Here is a 13,557-nt window from a genome sequence, read left to right as displayed (position 1 = left end):
ATTCAGGGTCTGAATCTGAGTTTTCGGTTCAGAATCCTTATTTAGAATTTAGAATTCAAGTACAGGTCCAGAATCCAGGTTCAGATTTTAAGTCAATAATCTTGGGCAAGGTCGAGAATTCCGGCTTAAATACAAAACTCAAGTCCGGAATTCAGGTTAAGGATCTTGATCCAGAATCAAAGCAGGTCTAGAATAAATCCACAAATTTGGGTCTGTATCTGCACTTACCATGCTACCGATTCTGGTCCAGACCCAAACAAATTCAGAACTTGGACTGACAATATTACTAGTACAGTTTCAGGTTCTGATCCAGGTTGTGAGACTGGATAGACTTGTATCTAAATCAAATCTGGACATCAGTCTTACAACATTATTGATCCAGATCCTAATCTTGGGCTTGAACCTACAATATTACTTATCCAGATCCAGACTCTGGACCTGGAAGTTCCATATTATCATTCCAGGCTCAGACAATAGAACTAGAATCGGAACTAGACCTTGACTGTTACGGGACCAGTTCCCGGTCCATCCTGGACCCGATCGAGATTCAGATCCAACTACTCTTTCACATTCTATGTAAATGCACTCAATAGTGCTTAGTATCGAAGAATTTGAACGATCTTTTTTAATCGTAATCACGTCACCCGGTTATGCAACTGGCATTACTCACCCATCTTTTTCTTTGAATACCCATCACAATTCCTTTAACTGTAGCTATCAATATTATTTGTTGTACTACTTGATCCAATTAGATGGTTTATGATTGTTTAATTGTGTAATCATTTGAGATATTTTAATTTCTTTCCTACCCATTCATTATTTTACTGAAATTATTTGAAAGATCGACCAACGATCAATTTCACATAAACTTCTATGTTCTGCTAAAAAATTAAGAAGGTGACAAGCGATTATAAATACACTCTCCTACTCAATGCTTGATCGGAGAAATAGGTATAAAGCGAGAGGACTAGTGTTTGATGGACAGAGAAGATGTTTGGATGTAAGGTATCGGTCGGGTGACGGCCAGGATGTAGACCATGTTCGATGTACGTTGCTACTATGTCTGTTTCGAGTTTTGGTGTGGCTAAAACAAGATCAGAGTGGCGAAATGGTAGCGCGTATGCACGGAATGCATAAGAACGCAGGTTCGTGTCCTGTCTCTGAGCGTATCTTTTTCCAAAAATTCATCTTTTCTGTTAGTTTTTCTTTCACTTGGCTTCTCCAATATATATTTCCGCTCAGTCATTGCAAAAACTGAACTTAGTCATGGCGGCTTTACGTCAAACTAAAAATTAATAAATCGAATTCAAAGTGGTTTTGATTTGTGCCTAAGCTTGTTAAGATCGGTCTAGCCACACACACATGTATGTGTGTGTGTGTGTGTGTGTATGTATGTGTGTGTATGTATGTGTGTGTGTGTATGTATGTGTGTGTATGTATGTGTGTGTATGTATGTGTCAAATAATCTCACTAAGTTTTCTCGGAGATTGCTGAGCCGATTTTGACAAACTAGGATTCGAAAGAAAGGTCTCGTGGTCCCATACAGAATTCCTGAATTTCATCCGGATCCGACTTCCGGTTCCGGAGTCATATGCTAAAGTGTGTTAAATATTGTACACCGTCTCTAGCAAAGTTGTTCAAAATAAAATTTCCAACAGCTTTGCTGTGAAGCGCAATAATTTTTAACTTCAATTAAGAAAGTTAGATTTCAGATTGCCATGTAGCGGAATGTGCGCGTCGCGTTTTTGATCAATTATTTAAAAACTAGACCGATTTTTAAAAAACTAAAAACACGCAATTAAATTTATCACAACTGAATATTCTTAGAGTTTTGAAATTTTGCTTTGCTGAGCCGTGATTGGTTTTTGAAATGTGCAAACGGATACTGTTCCGTTCCACGGGGATAGTTTTAGAACTGAAAAATAGTGTTTATAGCAGAATTTCACAAAGCATCTGAAAATGCAACTCAAAATTATAAAACTTTAGCCAAAACAAACGAAATTGGAAAAAATGATGTGATGTGTGATGTGATGTGAAGTGAAGCCACCATCAGTTCAAGGACTTGCCAGTGGATGCGGGTAGACTTACAGTAGCTCCGATATGACTCATCCATTCACCTTCTTACTATAGCTGTTACCGAAAAGCGAACAAAAAGGGTTGGGCGGATATGTAAGTAGAGTCACTTACTCGTATTCCGCGGGAATAAAAGATTCTCTTCCAACCATAATATCCAGTGCATGGATGAAGCATATCGCTATACATGCTTGAACCCGCCTGATGGTTTGTTTGAGAAGGGCGCGTCAGACTCATGTCAAACCTTCAGAAGGAAACAAGTTTCCTTCAAGTGACTTGGGCTGGCTATCCACAATCCCTCGTCCAGTCATCAATTCGTCCGATGCCCTGATGCTCCCTTCCCTTTACGTCCCGTGCAAAATGTTTTATATTGATAAATACAATGAAACATAGTGTAATGAAATTAATATAACATAAAATGATATAATAGATTACAAAATAATATAATATAACATAATATAATATAATATTTTTAATTTAATATAATATAATACAATGTTTTATAATATAATATAATATATTATAAAACAATATATAAAATAACAGTTAATGTAGAGTGTCAGTTATGCTCTTCTATCTTCGCAATACTGCAGGAAGTAGAATATTTCTCTTCTAATAACAATAATATCCACATCTATAAAAATAATATATGTTATTATTATTGATGACAAATTAATAATAATAACAATAAATATTATAATGAAAATAATAATAAAAAACAAAATAATATAGTACAATGAAATATATAATAAATAATAGAATGAATAAAATGATATGTTGCGATATGCTATGATATTATATTACTTGAATTTATATGTCATTTCTCATCCTCTCATTCTGCCATCAACGCATTCCCTCGACCAATTGTCACCACAGACACATGTGTAGACATGAAACAGGAACCAGTGAGGATCAAGCTCGTCTTGTGACGACCTTGATAGTTAGTTAAAAGATTACTTTAAAAATGATAACTTATAAGGAAAACAAATTTATATTTTGCGCAGAGGTACGTAGTACTACTCATAATAAACCCTATAATATAATATAATATAATATAATAAAATAAAATACAATATAATATAATACAATATAATATGATATAATGCAATGCAGTATAATACCATACAACATAGTATATCATAACATGAAATAGTGTAAGACGATAATATATGAAACAATATGCTATGATACAATATAACAGTTAATGTCGCAGTGTAAGTTACGCTCTTCTAATAATAATAATGATGTAATAAACAACAGAATTATATGTTGTAATATACTATGATAAACATTGCACTTTAGGATGGGCTTCAACCTACAAGCCATTTCGCACCCTCTCATTCTGCTATTCTGTACGCAGAAGGCGATAGCACCCAGTCGACGCCGTTCTATTGACCAAATGTCATCATAGACGCTCGGGGAGGCATGAGATAGGGCCTTGTGAGGACTTAGTTATCTCACCATTTGACGACCAACAAACGAAATTGGAGAAAGTTTTCATAAACTTTTCCGCATTTTTTATTGCTTGTGCGTTGCTGTTTCGTATTGAGAAATGCACGGTGAGCACGGTGGCCTTATATCGTGAGCAACAATTACTTATCAAATAATGACACGAATTTATGCAGCATTGGACTTTGTGGTGAAATTAAAACGAGCAAAACAAAGTCTTGCTATTACGTTTATTGTTTATTTTTCGAAAATGACAATGAAAGTCAGGTAGAATGGAAAATATTGGCAGTAATTTCAGTCCAGTAATTTATTTTAACAGTGTTTTATTCGATAAGGAAATTCGACCGCGCTGTGCGTGTCAAGTTAATACATAAATTTCATCTCATCGACGTGAAGGACCTGGTGAACTTCTGTCAAAGATATCGAAAATATTTGAATGTTTTCATGTCTTCAATCATTTTCTTGAAGAAGAATACATGCTTGCTACTTAACTAAGGCATATACATGGTAAGCATGTTAGTCAATACATATACATATAACCTCATGTTAGTCAATCCTAATTACTCTTGTTTCATAGTTCTAGTGTAATAGTAATCACTAACAATAACGATTGAATTAGGATACATTCAAAGTGTGAAGGATTCAGAAATCCATTACGGTTCAAAAAGTCTTTTTTTCACAAGCCAACAAAACGAGTGGTAAGCCCACTGCCCGCAATCACTGAAAATATTCCTGATTTCTATATGTTGGTTTTTCTTGTTATGCTTTGTGCTACGAATCGGTCAACTCAAGCGGTTAAAATTTTGCGCCTTTTTGAGACTACATTTCACCTTAAAGCGGCGAAACAAAAAACGGGAAGCAACATTTTCGATCCTCCCGATGCTACATTTTATTTAAACAATCGTTATAAATCTACGAAACATTATTTTATATCGAAACATACTGTTGAATCGATTGCCTCTCTCATATAGAAAGGTTATGCAATGACAGTGAAAACCGATTTTTGAACCGAGGCCCGGAGGGCCGAATTTCATATACCATTCGACTCAGCTCGACGAACTGAGCAAATGTATGTATGTGTATGTGTGTAGATATGTATGTATGTATGTATGTATGTGTGTATGTGACAAATTTTCACTCGATTTTCTCAGAGATGAACCGATTTCCACAAACTCAGATTCAAATGAAAGCTCTTACGGTCCCATAGATCGCTCGGTGTGACCGATTTTCACCAACTTAGATTCAAACGAAAGGTCTTATGGTCCCATAGATTGCTATTGAATTTTATCTTTATCCGACTTAAGGTTCCAGAATTACAAGGCAAATTGTGCAAATATATGAGAAAAAGCGCACTCAATTTTCTCAGAAATTTCCCAACCGATTTTTACAACCTAAGATGCAAATGGAAGGTCTTGAAATTCTTCAAAAAGTCCCCGGAAAGTTGATCGAGATCCGACTTCCGGATCCGGTATTACAGTGCGGCATTCAATTTCATGAGTATTTTTTTAAAAGCTATGGCGAAACGAGGTGCCCTTTTTTTAAAATATAGTATTAAATGCATCTAGTTGGCAGATCTTGTTAGTTGGTGGATATATAAATCTACTTTGGGACTACTATTGCCCGGTTTCCGCTTCCGAACGTAATAGTGAAGAAAATCTAAAAAAAACGTAACTCACTTTGATTTTTCAGCAACGGTTAAACTGATTTTTACACATCATGATTCAAATTAAAACTCTCAGTGTCTTCAAAGATACTGTGCAATTTCATCCAGATCCGAAAGATTCCGGTTCCGAAATTATAGGGCAATGAGTATCAAAACTTTCAAACTGGCATACAAAATGAAGCAAAATCGATACGCATCGGTACGCAGAGTTGCCAGGTTATTTTTTCAAAAATCTGGCAAAAATCAAAAATTTATCTGGAATTGTCTGGGTTAGAGTGACTATAATCAGAGTGGCGACAGCTGTTCGTTTGGAATGACAGCTCCCAGTTCCAAACGAGCAAACGACCTGTCAGTTCAATGTAAAGCTAATGGAATGTTTTGAATTGTTGCCAAAATTACGGATGAGATGTCGTCACTCTGGTTATAGGCACTCTAGTCTGGGTCTACTATATACAAGGAAATTTTTGCCGGGCTTCATTTTCAGTGAGCAAAAAAAAACGAAAAAAAGGTCTCCCTCCCTATCGTATAGAGGAAAAAACCGTAAAGATCTAGCGAGATCTGACAAAATCTAGGAAAATTTGAAAAATCTGGGAAAATTTGGAAAATCTGGCAAAAGATCTGGTTAGTTTGAGTGTCTGGCGAAACGAAAAAAATCTGGCATTTCCCAGACAAATCTGGCAACCTGGCAACGCTGTCGGTACGTGCTGGTACGGTAGAAGAAGAAAACGCATCCGCCTAGCGCACTGTGTGTTTTGCAGGGTTGTCACATTTAAATCTACATTAACTTGACATAACTATTTTCAAATTGAAAAGGTGATGGTAATTTTTACCAAAGAAAGGTTTTGATTTTATTCAAGTTTGAAAAAAAAATCTGACAGAATTTTCTAGTGACTTTTTTGAAAACATGAGTAATATGAGAAAGCCATCATTACACCACTAAATGGATTAAAAAACTTACAAAAAAGTTATGCATGTAACCGCTTCATAACGCCTCTAACTTACATAGTAACGAATGTAATGCGTCGTAACGCATATAACTTACAAAAAAGTAGCGCATGTAACGCTTCATAACGCCTATAACGTACAAAAAAGTAACACATGTAACGCTTCGGAACACTCATAACTTACAGAAAAATAACGCTTCGTAACGTCTATAACTAACTACATAGTAACGCATGTAACGCTTAGTAACGCCTATAACTGACAAAAAGTAATGCATGTAACGCTTCGTAACGCCTTAACCTCACCAAATGTAACGCATGTACCGCTTCATAACGTCTAAAACTTACTTAAAAGTAACGCATCTCACGCTTCGTAACGCCTTTAACTTACAAAAAGTAACGCATGTAATGCTTCGTAACGCCTTTAACTTACAAAAAGTAACGCATATAACGCTTCGTTACACCTTGCACTAAATTGCAGAAGAGTAACGTATACACTTCGTAGCACCTATAACTTCTTTAAAAGTAACGCATCGTAACTCGTTTACCGCAAGGATTTAACCCTTATAACGGTTTTTAACATTCATTTATCCTTTCCTCAAAATAACTCATATGATTTGTAACCCTCAATTTAGGAAAATTATCATATGCAACGCTAAACTCACTTTCAAGGATCACATTGAAGGAATCCAGGCAAAGTGTAATAAATATATTAAATGTTTATATCCTCTTATAAACAGAAATTCTAAGCTCTGTCTAAAAAACAAATTGTTAATTTATAAACAAATTTTCAGACCAGCCATGCTTTATGCGGTACCAATTTGGTCAAGCTGTTGTTCCACCAGGAAGAAAACGCTTCAAAGGATTCAGAATAAAATTCTGAAAATGATTCTGAAGCGTCCTCCCTGGTTTAGTACAAATGAGTTACACAGACTCACAAATATAGAACCATTAGATGTAATGTCACATAATATTATAAGCAAATTCCGACAAAAATCGATGCAATCTTCAATTGAATCGATTCGCTCTCTGTATTAGTTAGTAAGTTAGTATATAAGTTCCTTTTCCCCATTACACAATACAAGTAGGTTTAGAATTTTCCCTACACAAAAATCTCAGAATTGCGGAAGCAAATGATGTCTTCATGGTAATAACCAAATCATATATATATATATATATATATATATATATATATATATATATATATATATATATATATATATATATATATATATATATATATATATATATATATATATATATATATATATATATATATATATATATATATATATATATATATATATATATATATATATATATATATATATATATATATATATATATATATATATATATATATATATAATAGGGCTGAAAAGTCACCACTTGTGGCTGAACACCCAATTTAAATCTTAATAATTTAATTTTAACTCATATTCCAATAAATAGTTTTTTAAAAAAAAAAAAAAAAAAAAAAAAAAAAAAAAAAAAAAAAAAAAAAAATCATATGCAACGCTTCCTTCTCAGCAAGCGGTTCTATTTTGTTGGTCGTTGAGCGCTTGTTGAACGACTGCACGAAATATTCGTTCAGTTTGCTGGATCGGTTTGTTGTTGTTTTTCCTCTTGCAAAAATAGTGTGAAAATGAGATGTTACCTTCATATAGAAAGAAAATTTGTTGTTATTCTACGTGAAGTAGAAGTATTGTACAGGTATGTAGTGTTAGTTTAAAAAAATAAGTGGAAAAACTTCGAAAATTCGCCAGTAAAACTAGTCCAACAGGGCTCCACCTCCTCATACAAAAAAATGGCCCAACAATGGACCTCTTTCTGCCGGGTTTGTTGAACGAAAAAAATGGCATTCGGTTCAACAGTCTGTTTCAAAATCGGCAAACAAAGGTCTCGTATTGGTCTCCCGTTGAACGATTGATTGGACGTTCATTGGACCAATAATCCAACGTATTGGAACAACGAAGGACCACCGTTGAACGTTTTTTTCTAAGAGGGTTTCTAGCTTCTTTAACTTAACCAGACCCTGTCATCTTGGAGTGAAATCAATTTTCAGTTTAGTAACGCCATTGCACGGCATCACCTAAGACCTAGGACAGGACCAGACAACTGGCTTCTTTTTCCAGAAAAATATTTCTCTTCTTATTCCGGTTGCTCCCTGCTATAAATAATAAATGCCTCGCGATCACTGTTGCCAGTAGAGATAATTATTCATTCTGAAAACTTTCTCCCCTTATAACATGCGATTATTTATCATTTGAAAACACTTAGACAAATGTTATATCGGTCAAAAATATAGCTCTGGATTCATTTTGATCAGATGTTTGTTTTGAAGAAAACGTTTAGTTGAAACAGCTTAATAAATTTTTTCTAAAACACTCAATTTTGGGTAATTAATTCTTGCAGCTTTATTAACTAAAGTATTCAACATATTTTATTTGAGAAAAATAATAACATACAGAAGTATCCAAAGATTCGGTGCTATTCTCAACCAACATAATAAATATTCTCGTCCATATCACACTTCGTGATTTCAGGCTTTTTCTTTGTATCATCCAGTGATTGTTAAATGTACTCGTATACTTTCCGCATTGACAGGGCTTAAAAACAAATTGAACTTAAACCCTATTGAAATTAATAATTTAGAAAAGATGACCCGAAAAATAAAATATCCAATATCAAGCTACTTTGTTACCGCCGATACTGACAACACTTTTTCTATCACCCTGCAGTAATATTGATTTCAACAACTTGTACTTGCTAATGTCAATTTCAACCAATCACGAGCTGGTCCGAAATTGGTCCTAAAAGTGGATTAACAATTGTCAGGTCCTGTCCTAGCCTAAGACATGACAAGCCAAGTTTTTGGTGTTGTACTGTTTTCGTTACCACAGAGTTATTCTCATCGAATTTCGCAGTGTTTGCAGCAAGATTAGTAAAAATGTCTTATGGAAATTTAAACTCAAAATAACTAAAATCAACAAATATTATTATTTTATTTTATTAACACGTATACAAAGTTTCGTAGTATTAGATCGTCATACTTCGGCTATCATATTTCTTTTTGCGGGATTTTTTAGATTCGCCAGACTTCAGACGAAACGAAATGAACCCGCTTAAAAAAACGTTCAACGGTGGTCCTTCATTGGTGCAATACGTTGGATCATTGGTCCAATGAAAGTCCAATCATACGTTCAACGGGAGGCCAACATGGGACCTTCGTTTGCCGATTTTGAAACAGACCGTTAAACCGAATGTCATTGTTTTCGCTCTACAAACCCGGCAGACAGAGGTCCATTGTTGAGCCATTTTTAACATGAGGAGTTGGAGCCCCGTCTGACTAGTGTTACTGCATAATTTCTGATTTTTTTTCCACTTATTTGTTTAAACTAACACTACATACCTGCACAATACTTATACCACAGACTAACAGACATGACAGTATGAGTAAATTCTTATAAAAATAATTTTTCGTGATGCACTAGTTCCACCTATATTGTACTGCGCGAACTATTTACTATCGTTACACCCCTTGTGTTATGTAAAAGTTTTCTTTACTAGTTGGTTTCCCCTCGTTTGTCAACACCGATCAGCTGCTTGCAGGGATGCCTGATTTCATTAAAATATTTGAAAGTGAATCGTCACAATAAATTATTGGATTACGTTGATAATATATTTAACTTTTTCCCGATGTTGGAAGGTTTACCATTTATTTGACTCAACGTTGTTCATCTAGACTATTTTTTATTGTGTTGGTAGTCTTCACCCGAAATTAAGTGGCGGCAGACCAGAAGCAAGTAAATATTGTAACAAAACGGGTTCGATTTTGTATTGCGTTGGAGGATGAGAAGTAGGCACAATTATGTATATAGTTTTGGCAATATTTATTAAATCTGTATCCTGCATGCAATTCGCATGGACATATACAAATCAAAACATTACAGGTTATTCTGTATGAATGGCAACTCTGTTGGTAAATGGAAAAAATAAACACAGTCTAGATGACAGACAGGATGTTTTTGATAGGGTAACGTGGCGCCATCATGACACATGTGAGTACTGTCCCAAATAAAGGAATATTCAAAATGACCGTTAAAATGATTGAAGAATCTAATTTGAGTGTCCTGTCTGTTAGTCTGTGCTTATACTTCACGTAGAATAACAACAAATTCTCTTTCTATGTAAAGGTAACACTTAATTTTCATACTATTTTTGCAAGAGAAAAAACAACAAACCGATCCAGCAAATTGAACGAATATTTCGTGCAATATGTCGTTCAACAAGCGCTCAAAGACCAACAAAATAGAACGGCCTGCTGAGAGGGAATTCAATGAAAAACGTTATCAGGTAGTACGGTCATTTCCATTTCAATTTTTCTTTGCAAATTAGTTTCTTATATATACTACAAGATACCAATAAGTTATAGGTGCTTTAATAGGTTCCAGTTTTTTTTCGGTTATTATAGGTACTCTATATACTCCTATGTACGAGATTCGATGCAGACTCGCCTGAGGGCGCCATACTTGCAAAAAAGGATGTTGTCAATGATATCTTGTTAATATTATGTCTTTGTTTTTATCCAGGTTGTCTATACTGTTGTATAGTTTCTATTTGATTGTTTCAAAACGTGAATTATATGTAGATTTTAATTTTATTTATATACTCAGGCAAAATGAGTAGTGTCAAATCTTATGATGCATAAAACATCACCATTTCAAAAGATTAATATGAAAAATACACCTCTATTATAATGACTCTACAATATACATCTCATCTATCACTATTCTAGTTTGCATACGAGCAACTTATGAATTCCACAGTATATGAGAGAAGTTATCACAGACTAACATACAGGACACTCAAATTAGATTCTTCAATCATTTTAACGGTCATTTCGAATATTCCTTTATTTAGGACAGTACTCACATATGTCATGATGGCGCCACGTTACCCTATCAAAAAAATCCTGTCTGTCATCTAGACTGTGTTTATGTTTTCATTTACCAACTGAGTTACCATTCATACAGAATTACCTTTAATGTATTGATTTATATAAGTTCATGCGAATTTCATGCAGGATACAGATTTAATACATATTGCCAAAACTATATACATAATTGTGCCTACTTCTCATCCTCCAACGCAATACAAAATCGAACCAATATTTACTTGCTTCTGATCTGCCGCCACTTAATTTCTGGTGAAAACTTCCAACACAATAAAAATAGTCTAGATGAACAACGTTGAGTCAAATAAATGGTTACCTTCCAACATCGCGAAAAAGTTAAATATATTATCAATGTAATCCAATAATTTATTGTGACGATTCATTTTCAAATATTTTGATGAAATCAGGCATCTCTGCAAGCAGCTGATCGGTGTTGACAAACGATGGGAAACCAACTAGTAAAAAAACTTGTACATATCACAAGGGGTGTACAGATAGTAAATAGTTCGCGCAGTACAATATAGGTGGAACTAGTGCATAACGAAAAATTATTTTTATATGAATTTACTCATTCTGTCATGTCTGTTAGTTTGTGAAGTTATGTTTGTCATAGAAATTTCACACAATGTTCCTAAAACTTCGTATGAATTCCATAAGCCTTTTTATTGGAATTCCAATTTTCGTGACATTACAAGGCGCATACGATATTCTTATGGCTAAAAACCATACGATATCTTTTCCACGTTTAGTCTTTCACTTTTCAGTGCAGAGCTTAGAGTAAACTTAAAATGTTCAACTTGAACCGCTAAGCAGACGTAAAGCTAATGCTATATTGTGACCTGTTATTCTTTGTTCACAATGTTGTTCCTTTGGTCACTGAGTCCAGCTTGTATATATTTTTCAAATATTGTATATTTTTGTTTATTTCATTGTCAGTAAATGTCTGAGTAGAATTTAAACGTCAATCGCGTTCATACTCCGTGTTTACATGTTTGAGTCACGATTAAGTTCTGCTCAATAGCAAAGGTTGGTGTCAAAAGTAGGGTTTTGTTGATTTATTTATTTATTTCCATTTATTTATTTATTAGTTATTTATCCTATTTATTATTTATTTATTCTATTTATTATTTATTTATTTACATTTATTTATTGTGTATTTATATATTTACAATCATTTATTTACACTATTTATTTATTTATATTATTCATTTATTTACATTCGTAAGTTCATATATTTCTTTATACAAATTTATTTAATAAATTATGATTATTTCATTAACTTTTCGTTTGAGTGTTTGATTATTTCGGCAAAAGGAAAAAAAATAGAAAAGTACTTAAATTCAAATACACAGTTCATGACACCAACCATAATAAAACGATAAATTATTGTAACCGTCATCTGTCTGCACACTGTCATCGTCGTCATTATCGTCATCATCGTCATCATCGCAACATAATATGCGGGATGGCATGCTTTGAGGGTGGCGGTGGGTATGCGATGGAAACCGGACAACCAGCCTATAAAACCCGCGGGAAAACCATTGCGGAGACTAGTAGATTCTGACCCAGTGAAGTGAAGACAGCAGCAGCGTGTCACCCGCCAAAAGTGACAATCCGTTTCTTTGAACCACAGTCCAAATCGATCCCAAAAGGGATCTCCGTAGTTATCCGTGTCGAAGATCCGCACGAACGTTTGTTTCGATCACGGTAATCGAGTGGGGCAAGTGCGGTAGGATCGTTTTTTTATTCCCCGGTTTTACTAAAAATAGTGCTATCACGACGTGAGTGCATTCCCGGTCAGTGAAGGGCAAGAAAAATTGTGTTTGGCAGGCGTTGAGGACGCCACCGTAGTGAAAAACCGGGGAAAGCCCAAAGACCAATAAGTTAAATGTCCCACTCGATCATACGTCAGACACTCGCGATCGGTTAATAGTGCACAGTACCACTCACTGGGTCTTCCTCACGCGAAACGGAGGCCTCCGATACAGATAGGCCGAGTTGCTGCTTCATCTGGAGACGAGTTGCTGTTCCACCGCCCCGAAGTCCGTGCCACCCCGTCCGTCGTCGTCAGCAGAGTCCACCAAGTCGACCAACGAGCATCACGGCCGCAACGGAGTGTCGAAGCTAAGTTTTTCTACAAAATAAAAGCGCAAGTAAAAGTGAACCATTTTGCCATTATGTTTTTTTGTCGTACGCTAAAAATATATAGAATTTAAAAATTTAAATTGTACGGTCTTTTTCTATACAAGCTGTGTCGTCCATTTTGTTTAGTTTTTTTGTGTAATTCTGTTTCCGCCGAATAAACAATTTACTCAGTGACCACAGGTTGGGAAGAAAGTCCGCCCAAAAGAATTAGTGAAGTGAAGATTCTCCAGGAGACCAACAAGGTAAACGACCCTGAACTGGTGGTCCGGTGCTGAAACGCAGCCAACAGTAGTGTATGTACAAAACGACACGTAACAATTGGCGCCCAA

The sequence above is a fragment of the Malaya genurostris genome, chromosome 3 (genome assembly GCF_030247185.1).
Source record: "Malaya genurostris strain Urasoe2022 chromosome 3, Malgen_1.1, whole genome shotgun sequence".
Taxonomy (NCBI): Eukaryota; Metazoa; Arthropoda; class Insecta; order Diptera; family Culicidae; genus Malaya; species Malaya genurostris.
Note: the sequence above shows the minus strand (reverse complement) of the source record.